Source organism: Leopardus geoffroyi, chromosome X (genome assembly GCF_018350155.1).
Source record: "Leopardus geoffroyi isolate Oge1 chromosome X, O.geoffroyi_Oge1_pat1.0, whole genome shotgun sequence".
Classification (NCBI taxonomy): Eukaryota; Metazoa; Chordata; class Mammalia; order Carnivora; family Felidae; genus Leopardus; species Leopardus geoffroyi.
This window is the reverse complement of record NC_059343.1, coordinates 99187915-99204133: the sequence shown is the minus strand read 5'-3', so window position 1 is coordinate 99204133 and position 16219 is coordinate 99187915. Positions and strand designations below refer to the sequence as shown.

Sequence of the window (16219 nt, the reverse complement as noted above, 5' to 3'; positions counted from 1 at the left end):
AACTCTCACACTTTAAAAAGAAAGACAAGGACTTCCAGTTTCCAGTCCAAAATGTAAAGAATAAGGAAGGAATTCTCATCTTCATAACAAGAAAGAATGGAATAAACTGAAAACAATTCTTCTTAGATCTGTTAGAGCACTGAGGTCATAGGGCAAACTGCTGCCCTGGAAAGTAGGGAGAAGACCGATAAACACAGTTTGCCAGAAGCAGAAGCCTAAGCAGAAACCCACAGTTAGAGTCAATATGAGTTGGAACACAGTAAACTATAATTGATGAGTTTTATTTTATTTTATTATTTTATTTATTATTTTTTAAGTAGGCTGCATACCCAGCATGGAGCCCAACGCAGGGCTTGAACTGATGACCCTGATATCAAGACCTGAGCTGAGATCAAGAGTTGGACACTTAACTGACTGAGCCACCAGGCACCCTGTAATTGACAAATTTTAGAAGCTTAGTATGGATTGCCTTAAGAGTTAATACTCTGGCCAGGGCAGGGTTCCGAGGAGCTATCACTGTAAAAATTGGAGAAAACTCCACTTGCTTAAAGCAGGGAGAGGGGAAAACTATTTTGAAACATATCCAGAGCTCTCTGATTTTCTCAACCAAGGCCTACCCTGAAGGGAAACTATTTAACCACAGCCTAAGGGACTTGGGTTTTACCAAAGCCTGGGTGACGGTGGAAGGGGTCGGTACACCCAACTCTGGCCCCTTCTAGCCTTCCTGTCTCAGTTAAAGGAAAGGGTGGGGAAGCTGAGAAGCCCTTGTAAAGGTCACAGCCCAGGGAGACGGACTCCCTAAAGGACTGAGATCTAATCATAGGACTATAGAACGTTTTTCCTCCCCACAGACTTACCACCAAATGAAGAGTGCTCCTGTTTAATAGTGGACTACACCTGAAAGAACTGCAAGCCTCAGACCCTATTTAAGAAGAAGCCTCTAGGGAAACTCAAAGATGACAGCCGAGACAAAAACAAGGACACTAAAGGGAATTTTAGCCTCTGACACAGCAAACAGTAAACACATCCTAGTTCCTAGCCAGATAAACAGAAAACCTTGCACTAAAGCACTATCTACTCCAGTTCTTTTACCCAGCACATCACGTTTGGCTTTCAATAAAAGGTATAAGGCATGCTAAAAAACAAAAAAACAAAAACAAAAACAAAAAAACCCACATATTCTGAAGAGACATAGCATCAGAAGTAGACTCAAATATGGCAGAAATTTTGGAATTATTTGATGTGGAATTTAAAATTACTATGATTTGGGGCATCTGGGTGGCTCGGTCCATTAGGCATCTGACTCTTGATTTCAGCTCAGGTCACGATCTCACAGTTCATGAAATGGAGCCTTGCATCAGGCTCTGCAGTGACAGCACAGAGCCTGCTCGGGATTCTCGCTTCCTCTCTCTCTGCCCCTCCCCCACTACCTCTCTCTCTCTCTCTCTCTCTCTCTCTCTCTCTCAAACTAGATAAACTTCTAAAAATAATAAAATGTATCAAAAAATAAAATAATAAAATAACTATGATTAATATGCTAAAGTCTCTCATGAAAAAAGTGGACAATATGCAAGAACATACGAATAATGTAAAGCCAAGAAATAAAAACTCTAAGAAAGAATCAAAAGGAAATACTAGAAAACAAAAACACTGTGACAGAACTGGAGAAGGCCTTTTTTTTAAGATTTTAAGTAATGTCTATACCCAACATGGGACTCAAACTCACAACCCTGAAATCAAGAGTCGCACATTCCACCAACTGAGCCAGCCAGGTGCCCCTGAAGAGTGCCTTTGATGGGCTTATCGATAGACTGTACAAGGCAAGTAAGAATCAATGAGCTGGAAGATATGACAACAGCAACTTCCCAATATGACAGAAGCTCCCCAATATGACAAGAGAAACTTCTGAAAATGAAAAACAAAGAGAAAAAAGAATGAAGGAAACAAAACAAAACAGACCACCTAAGAGCTGTAGACAACTGCAAGAGGTGTAACGTGTGACGGGGATGCCAGAAGGAGGAGAAAGAAAAAAGAGTGGAGGAAATGTTTAAAGTAAAATTGGCAGATCTCCAATTTAAGTCTTCAATCCATTTTGAGTTTATTTTTGTGTGTGGTGTTAGAAAGTAGTTCAAATTCATTCTTTTGCGTGTCGCTGTCCAGTTTTCCCAACACCGTTTATTGATGAGACTGTCTTTTCCCTAATGTATGTTCTTGCCTCCTTTGGCATAAGTTCATTGACCATATGAGTGTGGATTTCTTTCTGGGCTCTCTGTTCTGTTGCATTGACCTGTGTGTCTATTTTGGTGCCGGTACCATACTTCTCTGATGACTCCAGCTTTGTAGAATATCTTGAAATCTGGAATCGTGATACCTCCGGCTTTGTTTTTCTTTGTCAATATCGCTTTGGCTATTGCGGGTCTTCTGTGGTACCATACAAATTTTAGTATTGTTTTAGTTTTGTGAAAAATGCTGTTGGTATTTTGGTAGGGATTGCATTAAATCACTATGCTGTACACCTGAAACTAATACAACATTGTGTGTCAACTGTACTCAAAAAATCTTTTAAACCTTCAAAAAAAAAAGTTATACTGGCAGAGATCTGTTCCAAATTAATGGCAGACACCAAACAACAGATCCAGGAAGTTCACAGAACATCAAGCAGGATAAACACCGAAAAAAATCTATACTGGGGCATATCATATTCAAACTGTAGAAAATCAAAGGCAAAGAGAAAATCTTGAAAGAAGCCAGATTAAAAAAAATACCTATACAGGAGCAAGGATAAGAATCACATCAGACTTCTCTTTAGAAAACATGCAAGCAAGAAGATGGTGAAGTGGAAAAAAAATGTTTCTGAGAGAGAGAGAGTACAAGTGAGGAAGAGGTGCACGGGGAGGGAGAGGGCGAATCTTAAGCAGGCTCCACGCTCAGCACGGAGCCTGATACGGGGCACGAACCCATGACCCTGGGATCATGACCTGAGCTGAAATCAAGAGTCAGATGCTCCATTGACTGAGCTACCCAGGTGCCCTAAGTGAAGTGAAATATTTAAAGTGTTGGAGGAAAAAAAAATCCATTAACCTAGAAGTCTGTATCCATCAAAGTTATCCTTCAAAAGTGTGGAGAAATAAAGACTTTCTCAGACAAATAAAAATTAAGAAAATTTGTCACCAGTATACCTCCTTTGCAAGAAATGTTAACAGGAGCACTTAGAGAGGAGGAAAATTAGAGGAGGAAAATTAGCACTTAGAGAGGAGGTCACAAACTCAGACTTGTGGGGTACCTGGCTGGCTCAGTCTGGAGAAGCATGCGACTCTGGATCTTGGGGTCGTGAGTTCAAGTCCCACATTGCGGGGTAGAGATTACTTAAATAAATAAAAATTTTAAAAAAAGAAATTCAGATTTGCATAAAGAAAGAAAAGGTGTTAGAGAAATAATAAATGAAGGTAAGATGAAACATTTTATTTATAATATTTTTATGTGATCTAACAGATAACAGTTTGTCCAAAATAATAACAGTAAAAATGTCTTCAGTGATTATAGCACATGGATAAGTGAAATGAATGACAGCAATGTTATAAAAGACAGGAGAGAGGAATTGGGAACACTGTGCATAAGGTATTTGTACTACCAGTAAAATGATATAGTGTTATTTGGAAGTGGACTTAGACTTCTTGTAAATGCATATTGCAAATTCTAGGGCAACCACTAAAAAATTTTTTTCTAAGTGTTAATGGTATGTTAAGAGAATAGAGAAAATTGAATCATAATAAAAATCTCAATTAAAACCAGAGAAGGCAGAAAAAGAGTGGAAGATAAAATAGAAACCAAGAACAATGACAATGAATACAAAGCAATTACAAAAATGGTAGATACTAATCTGAATATATCAATAACAATTTTAAATGTGAATAGTCTCTGGCAATTAAAAGATAGAGACTGTAAGACTGGATTTAAAAAACACAAGAGCCAACTATATGTTGCCAACAAGAAACCTACTTTATTTGTTTTTTTAATGTTTATTTATTTTTGAAAGAGAGAGACAGAGTGTGAGCAGGGGAGGGACACAGAGAGAGGGAGACACAGAATCCGAAGCAGGCTCCAGGCTCTGAACTGTCAGCACAGAGCCCGACACCGGGCTCAAACTCACGAACCGTGAGATCATGACCTGAACCGAAGTCAGACGCTTAACGGACTGAGCCACCCAGGCGCCCCAGGAAACCTACTTTACATATAAAGAGAGATAAATTGAAGGTATGGAGGCATTGAAGGTATGGAGAAAGATATACCATGCTAACATTAAGCGAAAGAAAGCTGGAGTACTTCAGACAAAGCACGCTTCAGAACAAGGACAATTATCAGGGATAAAGAGGGCCATTACATAACAGCAAAAGATTCAATTTTCCAGAAGACAGCAAACCTTAATGTGTCAACCCAGTGTCAAAACACATGAGTCAAAATTGACAGAACTACAAGGAGAAATAGACAAATCTACTGTTGTACTTGAGAACTTTAACATCCCCTCTATTACTAATTGACAAATACAGCAGGTAGAAAATCAGTATAACCAAATATAATTGAACTAAGAGCATCATTAATAAACCAGATCTAATTGACCTTTGTAGAATACTTCAACAACAGCAGAATGCACATTGTTTTCAGGCTCACATGAAACATTCACTAAAACAGACTATATTCTGGGCCATAAAACACACTTCTAAATAACACATGGATCAAAGAATAAATCTCAAGAGAATTTGAAAAAATATTTTTAACTAAATGGAAATGGAAATACAACTTATCAAAATTTGGAGATGCAATGATATCAATGCATAGAGGGATATTTGTCACACTGAATGCCTATGTTAGAAAAGAAGAAAAATCTAAAATTAATAATCTAAGTTTCTACCTTAGGAACCTAGAGAAAGAAGAGGAAATTAAATGCAAGTAAGCAGAAAAAAAGATATTAAAAAATCAGAGCAAAAATCAAAGAAATTGAAAACAAGAAAACAATAGAGAAAATCAATGAAACCAAAAGGTGGTTATTTTGAAAATATTGACAAAAGTGATAAGTATCTGTCCAGGCTAACCAAGAAAAAAAGAGAAGACACAAATTGCTACTATCAGAAATGAAAGGGGGCCATTATGGGGCACCTGGGTGGCTCAGTCAGTTAAGCATCCAACTTCGGCTCAGGTCATGATCTCACAGTTTGTGAGTTCAAGCCCCATGTTGGGCTCTGTGCTGACAGCTCAGAGCCTGAAGCCTGCTTTTGAGAATTCTTTCTCTCTCAAAAACTTAATAAACATTAAAAAAAATTTTTTTAAACAAAAAAAAAGAAAGGGGGCCATCACTTCTGATTCCACTGACATTAAAAGGATAATAAAAGAATATTATGAACAACTCTATGGTCACAAATTTGATAACTTAGAAGCAATGGACCAATTCTTTGAAATACATAATCTAACAATACTCATAAAAAGAGAAATAGACTATATGAATAGGTCTATACCTATTTTAAAACTGAGCCAATAATTAGTAACCTTCCAAAACAGAAAGCAACAGGCACAAATGAGTTTACTGGGGAATTCTACCAAACATAATAAATCATACAAATTCTCTACAATCTGTTCTAGAAAATAGAAGCAGGGGGAATGCTTTCTAACTCATTCTATGAGATCAGCATCATCCTAATACTAAAACCAGACAATACATTACAAAAAAGGAAAACCAAAGACCCGTATCTCTTAATATAGATGCAAAAACCATCAACCAAATATTGGCAGATCAAATACAACAAGTTATGAAAACAATTATATACTATGACCAACTGGGATTCATCTCAGGTACGCAAGGCTGGTTCACACTCAAAAGTCAATTAATGTAATCCATCACATCAACAGGCTAAAGAAGAAAAAATGACATGATCCTATCATCAGATGCAGAAAAAAGCACTTGACAAGGTCCAGCACGAATTCATGTTAAATACGCTCAGCAAACTAGGAACAAAAAGGAAGTTCCTCGGGGCGCCTGGGTGGCTCAGTCGGTTAAGCGTCCGACTTCGGCTCAGGTCATGATCTCGCGGTCCGTGAGTTCAAGCCCCGCGTCGGGCTCTGGGCTGACAGCTCAGAGCCTGGAGCCTGTTTCAGATTCTGTGTCTCCCTCTCTCTCTGACCCTCCCCCGTTCATGCTCTGTCTCTCCCTGTCTCAAAAATAAATAAACATTAAAAAAAAATTTAAAAAAAAAAAGGAAGTTCCTCAACATGATAAAGGACATCTATAAAAATGTCTACAGTTATCATACTTAGTGGTGAGAAATTAGATGCTTTCACCTTAAAATCAGGAAGAAAGCAGGGATGTCCCCTCTAACTACTATTATTGAACATCATACTGGTAGGCCTAACTAATGCAGTAAGACAAAGTAAAATAAAAGGTATGTAGATGGGGAAGGTAGAAATAAAACTGTCTTTGTTCACAGATGACATGACTGTCTAGGTAGAAATTCCTAGGGGAATCTCCTAGGGGAGCCAGAGGGCTATAGAAAACAGGCTCCATTACTACAGGGTCTGTGCGTGAACTCAGACCCAGCACAGAGGCAACAGTTTGAAAGGCACCTGGCCCTTACATGAAGGAGATTTATTGACTAATTTTAGGGGGTGTGCTGAGGGGCAGGAATCTGTAGGAACTTTCCTTAGGACAAAAGCACTGTAAGAGAAAATTAAAAAATAAGACAAATGAAAATGAAAATAATAACATTCCAAAATCTTTGGGACACAGCAAAAGCAGCTCTAGGAAGCAAGTTTATAACAATACAAGCCTACATCAAGAAACAAGACAAATCTGAAATAATCTAACCTTACACCTAAAGAAACTAGAAAAACAACAAAGTCCAAAGTAATAAATATATAATAATAATAAGGAATAAATATCAGAGCAGAAATAAATGAAATAGAGACTAAAAAAGCAATACGAAAGGTAGCGCAATTAAGAGCTAGTTCTTTGAAAAGACAAACAAAATTGATAAATCTTTAGCCAGACTCATCAAGAAAAAAGAGAGGGGACTCAAGTGAGTAAAATCAGAAATGAAAGAGAAGTTACAAGTGACACCACAGAATCACAAAGCATCTTAAGGGAGTACTACAAAAAAAAAATATATATATATATATGCCAAATGCCAACAAATTGCACAAACTGGAAGAATAATAAATTCCTAGAAACATACAAACCTCCAAGATTGAATCATGAATAAACAGAAAATCTGAACAGGCCACTTACTAGTAATAAAATTGAATCAATAGTCAAAAACTCTCAACAAACAAAAGTCCAGGACCAGATGGCTTCACGGGTAAATTATATTAGACACTTAAAGAGAGTCAACACCTATCCTTCTCAAACTATTTCAGAAACTTGAAGAGGAAAAAAATGCTTTCAAATTCATTCCACGAGGCCAAAATTACCCTAATACCAAAACCAGAGATACTACAAAAAGGAAAATTACAGGTTAATATCCCTGATAAACATAGATGCAACAATGCTCAACAATATATTAGCGAATTAAATTCAACGATACATTAAATGGATCATACACCATGATCAAGTGGGATTTATTCCAGGGATGAAAGGATGGTTTAACATCCTTATCTCAATCAATGAGATACACCACATTAACAAAATGAAGGATAAAAATGATACGGTCATCTTCCTTAATTTTTAAATGTTTATTTTTGAGAGAAAGAGAGCGAGCAGGGGAGGTGCAGAGAGAGAGGGACAGAGGATCCAAAGTGGCTCCACGCTGACAGCAGAGAGCCCAATGCGAGACTCGAACTCACAAACTGAGATCATGGCCTGAGACAAAGTCCTGAGCCAAAGTCTGACGCTCAACCGACTGAGCCACCCAGGCACCCATGATCATCTTAATAAATTAAGAAAAAGCATTTCACAGAATTCAAAATTCAGTTATGACAAAAACTCTCAACAAAGTGAGTATAGAGGGAACGTACCTTAACGTAATAAAGGCCACATGTGACATACTCATAGCTAGCACCATACTCAACTGTGAAAAGCCGAGAACTTAACTCTAAGATCAGGAACAAGACAAGGATGCCCATTCCCGTTCTTGCCAATTTTATTCAGCATAATACTGGAAGTTCTAGCTGTGGTGATTAACAAAAAAATAAAAATAAAAATAAAAATAAAAGGCATCCAAATTGGCAAGGAAGAAGAAAAACTGTCACTATTTGCAGGTGACATGATATACAATACATAGAAAACCCTAGACTCCACCAAAAAACTATTTGAACTAATAAATGAATTCAGTAAGTTGAAGGATACAAAATTAATAGAAATATGTTGCATTTTTCTTTTTTTTAAGCTTATTTCATTTATTTTGAGAGAGAGATAGAGAGAGTGCGCGCAGGGGAGGGGCAAAGACAGAGGGAGAGAGAGAATCCCAAACGGGCTCCACACTGTCAGCACAGAGCCCGACACAGGGCTTGACCTCTTGACCAAAACCAAGAGTCAGACACTTAACCGACTGAGCCACCCAGGCGCCTCTCTGTTGCATTTTTCTACACTAATAACAGTCAGAAAAAGAAATTAAGAAAACAATCCCATACACAGTTGCATCAAAAAGAATAAAATACTTAGGAATAAATTTAAGGAGGTGAAAGACCTGTACTCTGAAAAGTATAAGACATTGATGAAAGAAATTGAAGATGATGCAAATATGTAGAAAAATATACTATGCTCATGGGTTAGAAAAATTAATATTCTTAAAATGTCCATACTACCCAAAGCAGTCTGCAGATTCAATGCAATCCCAATCAAAATACCAATGGCATTTTTCACAGAACTGGAACAAATAATCCTAAAACTTGTATGAAATAACATGAGACCCTGAGCAGCCAAAGCAATCTTTAGAAAAAAGAACAAAGCAGAAAGTATTATATTCTCAGATTTCAAACTATACTACAAAGCTGTAATAATCAAAACAGTGTGGGACTGACATAAAAATAGACACATAGATCAGTAGAAGAGAATAGAGAGCCCAGAAATAAACCCACAGTTATATGGCCAATTAATCTATGCCAAAGGAGGTGAGAATATACAATGGAAAAGAGACAGTCTCCTAAATAAATGGTATGGGGAACACTGGACAGCTACATGCAAAAGAATGAAACTGGACCACTGTTTTACACCATACACAAAAATAAACTCAAAATGGATTAAAAACCTAAATGTAAAACCTGAAACCACAAAACTCTTAAAAGAAAACATAGGCAGTGGGGTGCCTGGGTGACTCAGTCAGTTAGGTGTCCAACTTTTGATTTCAGCTCAGGTCATGAGCTCATGGTTCATGAGATCAAGCCTCACGTCAGGCCTTGCGCTGACAGCACGTAGCCTGCTTGGGATTCTCTGTTTCCCTCTGTCTCTCTGCCCCTCCCCCACTTGTGCACGTGCACTCTCTGTCTCTCTGTCTCTCTCTCTCTCTCAAAATAAATAAACATTAAAAAAAGAAAACTTAGGCAATAAACTCTTGAACATCAGTCTTAGCAATGTTTTTTGGACTTGTTTTCTCAGGCAAGGGCAAAAAAAGCAAAAATAAATGAATAGGACTACATCAAACGACAAAGCTTTTGCACAGCAAAGGAAGCCATCAACAAAATGAAAAGGAAATGTACTTAATGGAGAAGACGATTGCAAATGATATATCTGATAAGGGGGTTAATATCCAGAATATCTAAGGAACCCATATAACTCAACACCAAAAAAAACCCCACACATAATGATTTAAAAATGGGCAGAGTAGTGGAATAGACATTTTCCCAAAGAAGATACAGAGATGGCCAACAGACACATGAAAAGATACTCAACATCACTAGTTATCAGGGAAATGCAAATCAAAACCACAGTGAGATGTCACTTTATACCTGTCAGAATGGCTAGAATCAAAAAGATAAGAAATAACAAATATTGGGAAGGATATCGAGAAAAGGGAACCCTGGTGCACTGTTGGTGTGACTGTAAATTGGTGCAGCCACTATGGGAAACAGTATGGAGGTTCCTCAAAATGTTTAAAATAGAAATACCACACAATCCGGCAATTGCACTCCTGGGTGTTTACCCAAAGAAAACGAAAATACTAACTTGAAAAGAAATATGCACCCCATGTTTACTGTAGCAGTATTTACAATAGCTAAGATATGGAAACAACTCAAGTGTCCATTGATAGATGAATGGAGAAAGAAAATGTGGTAGGGGGCTTGGCTGGCCCAGTCGGTAGAGCATGTGACCCTTGATCTCATGGTTGTAAGTGTGAGCCCCAGGTTGGGTGTAAAGAATACTTAAAAATAAAATCTTAGGGGCGCCTGGGTGGCGCAGTCGGTTAAGCGTCCGACTTCAGCCAGGTCATGATCTCGCGGTCCGTGAGTTCGAGCCCCGCGTCGGGCTCTGGGCTGATGGCTCAGAGCCTGGAGCCTGTTTCCGATTCTGTGTCTCCCTCTCTCTCTGCCCCTCCCCCCGTTCATGCTTTGTCTCTCTCTGTCCCCAAAAAAATAAATAAAAGTCGAAAAAAAAAATTAAAAAAAAAAAAATAATAAAAAAAAAAAAAATAAAATCTTAGAGGGGCACCTGGGTGGCTCAGTCGGTTGAGCGTCCGACTTCAGCTCAGGTCGTGATCTCACGGTTTGTGGGTTCGAGCCCCGCATCGGGCTCTGTGCTGGCAGCTCGGAGCCTGAAGCCTGCTTCGGATTCTGTGTCTCCTCTCTCTGCCCCTCCCCCACTTGTGCTCTGTCTCTCTCTGTCTCTCAAAAATAAATAAATGTAAAAAAATAATAATAAAATCTTAGAAAAAATATGTGATATATCATCCACAAAAAAGAATGGTATCTTACCATTCATTCCCGACAAAATGGATGGACCTAGAGAGTATCATTATAAGTTAAATAAGTTATCCATAGAAAGACAAATATTAGGGGCACCTGGATGGTTCAGTTGGTTAAGCATATGACTTTGGCTCAGGTCATGATCTCCCAGTTGGTGAGTTCAAGCCCTGCGTCGGACTCTATGCTGACAGCTCAGAGCCTGGAGCCTGCTTCAGATTCTGTGTCTCCCTCTCTCTCTGCCCCTCCTGCTGTGCTCGTGTGCTCTCTCTCTCTCTCTCTTTCTCTCTCTCTCTCTCAAAAATAAATAAATAAACATTTTTTTTAAAAAGAAAGACAAATAGCATATGATTTCACTTATATGTAGACTCTTTTATTTTATTTTATTTTATTTTTAATTTTTTTTCAACATTTATTTATTTTTGGGACAGAGAGAGACAGAGCATGAACGGGCGAGGGGCAGAGAGAGAGGGAGACACAGAATAGGAAACAGGCTCCAGGCTCTGAGCAATCAGCCCAGAGCCCGACGCGGGGCTCGAACTCACGGACCGCGAGATCGTGACCTGGCTGAAGTCGGACGCTTAACCGACTGCGCCACCCAGGCGCCCCTATGTAGACTCTTTTAAAAACCCCAACAAATGAAGAAACAAAACAAAATAGAAATAGACATAAATACAGAGGACAAACTGGTAGTTTCCAGAGGGGAGGGGGATGGGAGAACGGGTAAAATAGATGAAGGGGATTAAGAGGTACAAACTTCCAGTTATAAAATAAACAAGTCACAGGATGAAAAGTACAACATAGGGAATACAGTCAATAATATTGTAATAACTTTGTATGGTGACAGGCGGTAACTAGACTTCTTTTTAAATTTTTTCTTATTCTTTTAATATTTATTTTTGAGAGAGAGAGACAGAGAGACAGACCGACAGGGTGCGAGCGGGGGGGGGGGGGGGGGGGTGGGGAGAGAGAGAGAGAGAGAGAGAGAAAGGGAGACACAGAATTTGAAGCAGGCTCCAGGCTCTGAGCCGTCAGTACAGAGCCTGATGCAGAGCTGCAACTCACGAACTGCAAAATCATGGCCTGAGCTGAAGTCAGATGCTTAACTGACTGAGTCACCCAGGCACCCCTTTAAATTTTTTTAAAATTTTTTAATGTTTACTTATTTTTGAGAGACAGAGTGAGAGTGGGGAAGGTGCAGAGAGAGGGAGACAAAGAATCTGAAGCAGGCTCCAACTTCCGAGATGTTAGCACAGAGCCTGACGTGGGGCTCAAATTCACAAACTGTGAGATCATGACCTGAGCCGAAGTCAGACACTCAACCAACTGAGCCACCCAGGCACCCCAAATTTTTTTTAATGTTTATTTATTTTCGAGAGAGAGAGAGAGCCCACGCATGAGCAGGGGGAAGGGCAGAGAGAAGGAGACAGAAGTTCAGAAGCAGGCTTCACATTGACAGCAGAGAGCCCTATGTGGGGCTCGAACTCACAGAACTGTGAGATCATGACCCTACCCAGAGGCTTAATCAACTTAGCCACCCACGCACCCCAGTAACTAGACTTCTCATGATGTTCATTTTGTAATGTATATAAATGTGTAATTACTATGTGGTACACCTGAAACTAATATAATATTGCATGTTGGGGAGCCTGGGTGGCTCAGTTGGTTAAGTGTCCAACTTTGGCTCAGGTCATGATCTCATGGTCTGTGAGTTGGAGCCCCATGTCAGGCTCTGTGCTGACAGCTCAGAGCCTGGAGCCTGCTTCAGATTCTGTGTCTCCCTCTCTCTCTGCCCCTCCCCTGCTCGTTCTCTCTCTCAAAAAATAAATAAACATTAAAAATATATATAATATTCTATGTCAACTGTACTTTAATTTTAAAAATATTTAATTATGTTGATGGGGAAAAAAATGGGTGCCCTGCAAAAGACACTGTTAAAGAATGAAAAGACAAACCACAGACTGGGAAGAAAATGTGTGCAAAACACTTATCTGATAAAAGACTTGTGTCCACAATATACAAAGAGCTCTTAAAACTCAACAATAAGAAAATAAACAATCCAGTTAAAAAGTAGGCAAAAGGTTTGAACAGAAACTTCACCAAAGAAGATGTAAAGTTGCTCAATAAGCATATGCAAAGATGCCTAACGTTATGTGTAATTTGGAAACAACGAGATACTGGGGCGCTTGGGTGGCTCAGTCAGTTAAATGTCTGACTCTTGATTTCGGCTCCGGTCATGATCCCACAGTCAGTGAGATTAAGCCCCACTGTGGGCTCTGCACTGACAGCACGGAGCCTGCTGGCGATTCTCTCTCCCTCTCTCTCTGCCCCTCTCCTGCTCACGCTCTCTCTCAAATTAAATAAACTAAAAGCTACAACAACAAGATACACTACACACCTATTAGAATGGCTAAAATCCAAAACACTGACAGCAGCGAATGCTGACAAGGATGTGGAGCACCAGGAACCCTCATTCCATGCTGGTGGGAATGCAAAAATGGTTCAGCTACATTGGAAGACAATTTGGCAGTTTCTTATGAAACTAAACATACTCTTATCATATGATCCAATAATCCCATCCCTAGGCATTCACCCAAGTAGCTTGACAGTGGATATCTACACAAAACTTGCATGTGAATGTTTACAGTAGCTTTATTCATAATCATCGACACCTAGCAGCAACCAAGATATCCTTCAACAGGTGAATAGGTAAAGTGTGATACATTGGTACAACAGAATATTATTCAGCAATAAAAAGAAATGAGCTGTCAACCGAGGAAAAGACACAAAGGAAACTTAAGTACATATTGCTAAGCGGAAGAAGCCAGTCTGATTCCAACTAGGTGACATTCTGGAAAAGGTACAGCGGTAGGAAAGTGGAAAGATCAGTGGTTTCCCAGGAAGGGGAAACCTTTTTTTTTTTAGGAGGAGGGGAAGAGAGCAGGAAAGGAAGGATGAGTAGGTGGAGCACAGGGGATTTTTAGGGAAATGAAACTATTCCGTATATACAGCAGTGGTAGATACAGGACATTAAGCACTTGACAAAACTGATAGAAAACACTACACAAAGAGTGAACCCTAATGTAAACAATAGACTTTAATTAAAATGCGCCGATACTGGTTTATCAATTGTAGCAAAGGTACCACACCCAGTGCAGAATATAACAGGAACTCTCTGTACTTTCTGCTTGGTTTTTTTGTAAACCTAAAACTGCCCTAAAAAATAAAGCCTATTAATTTTTTTAAAAAAAAAAAAGCAAGACAAGATCAAAACATGAATGCTGCTGACATCTCCATTCATATGAAGCCAATGTTTTCAAGATATGCCTATTCTAGGTTTTTGGTTTATTGGTCTGGTTTATCTGATAATAAAGAAGTACTTCATGTAGTGTTGGTTAAATTGTGCAAAACTGTGTTCTCAGGCACTCCTTTGTTTGTTTGTTTGTTTGTTTTAATTCGGTGTTTATTTATTTTTGAGAAAAAGAGAGACAGAGCATTAGCGGGGAAGGGGCAGAGAAAGAGAGAGGGAGACACAGAACCCCAGGCAGGCTCTAGGCTCTGAGTTGTCAGCACAGAGCCCGACGCGGGGCTTGAACCCACGAACAGTGAGATCATGACCTGAGCCAAAGTTGGACACTTAACTGACTGAGCCACCCAGGAGCCCTTGTTTTTTCATTTCTAAAGCAAAGGAAGGAGGAAGGAAGACCTGGGGAACTGGAGAAAGAGAATGAAGAGGAAGAGAAGAAAAAGGTGGCAGCCTGAGGAAATCAAATGCCACAGTTCCACACTTAACATTTTCTCTTACGGAAATAGCACATGTGCAGCACGTTTCTCTCTTAATGTCATCACAACAGAAGTTTTGTACCCTAAATGCCACAAATAAAGAAAGTCAGTGAACTGGAGGAAAGCAACGCAGGAACAGAGGGCTGTATTATCTTTATCTCTGTATTAAACCTTCTTTCCCTTTCCTCCTCTTTCATACATAGGTGTGAATCGACAGCTGTTCGATTTTCTTTGGAATCTGTGACACCACGGGCACTGGCTGAGCTCCGGGATCTGGGTTATTTGCCAAGTTCTGGAACTTCCTTATTCTCCACCCCTCTCAGATATTGACCGCGAGCTTCATTACACTCAGCATTAGCCACTGGCATAGTTGGCCAACATCCTAGTCCCATAGGGACCTAATGGGCAGCAAAGCACTCAAATTCTCCATCCAAGTCACACACTGGGCAGGGCGTCATTCGCTCTTCCTTCTCTCTGTCTTGGGCCCGCGTGGGCGCGTGCACACACACCCCAGCAGAATCCTCACCTCAAATATACGCCGGAATGGTCATATCATTCCGTTTCATCCTGTGTTATTTTCAGTCATCAGAACACTCCCACAAGCTCTGACCACATTTCTACCTGTTGGCAGACACAGCTCCTCTCAGTGAGGTTAAATTAGAAATAATTGTCCATTGGTGGCTCAGTCTTTCCAATGTGAAATTCCTATGGGCTGATCCAAGAGTTGGAGAAATTTTCCATACGTCTAGAGGCCTAATATCATCAAACCCCTTCCCATAAATGGAGCACCAATTCATCATCAGAGGAGAAACCCTAGTGAGCCACGAGTTTGAGGGACTGGCAAAGCCAGCACTAGAGAGCCCAAGTCTGTTTGAACCAGGAACAAGAAGTATTTGGGAAGAAAATTATTTTGTGAAAGTATTTAGTTCAAATCTGGGGTTGGCGTAACCATGGTGGCTCACGTCCTCTCCACTTGTGTCTGCCAACTGTCCTCAGCCTTGACACCGCTGCCTGGGGGCTCTCACGCTGGCAGTGGCCTTGTCCCTCAGCATCACCCTGTGTGGCGCAGGGACCTGGAGGAGGCCTGGGGCTCTGCAGCCCACCTCAGTACTCCCGCAGGCCCCAGTTACACAAGTGTGCCACCCGCACAGTGATGCACTTTGACGTGGGAGGAAACCAAGGACCGTGTTCTTTACGTCTTGAAACTCTATGGCAAGATTGACCCAGAAGAGCTCTTGGTGAATTCCCACTTTATGAAAGACCTGGGCTTAGACAGTTTGGACAAGTGGAGATTATCATGGTCAGGGAGGATGAATTTGGGTTTGAAATTCCTGATACAGATGCGGAGAAGTTAATGTGTCCACAAGAAACTGTAGATTACATCGCAGAGAAGAAGGATGTATATGAATAAAACATTAGACCCTTTTTTTTTCACTGAGAGCTCTCAAAGACTCAAAAGATGCTGGCGAGTGTCTGTAAATGATAACATGTTTTGGCATGATCGCTGCCTTTGACAGAGTAATTCTTTTTTTTTTTTTTAATGTTTACTTTTGAGAGA

At 39.9% G+C, this 16219-nt stretch overlaps 1 pseudogene; it reads left to right on the top strand.

Annotated features, from left to right (window-relative positions):
• The first annotated feature begins 14572 nt into the window (after window positions 1-14572).
• Window positions 14573-16219, top strand: LOC123595200 (annotated as a pseudogene).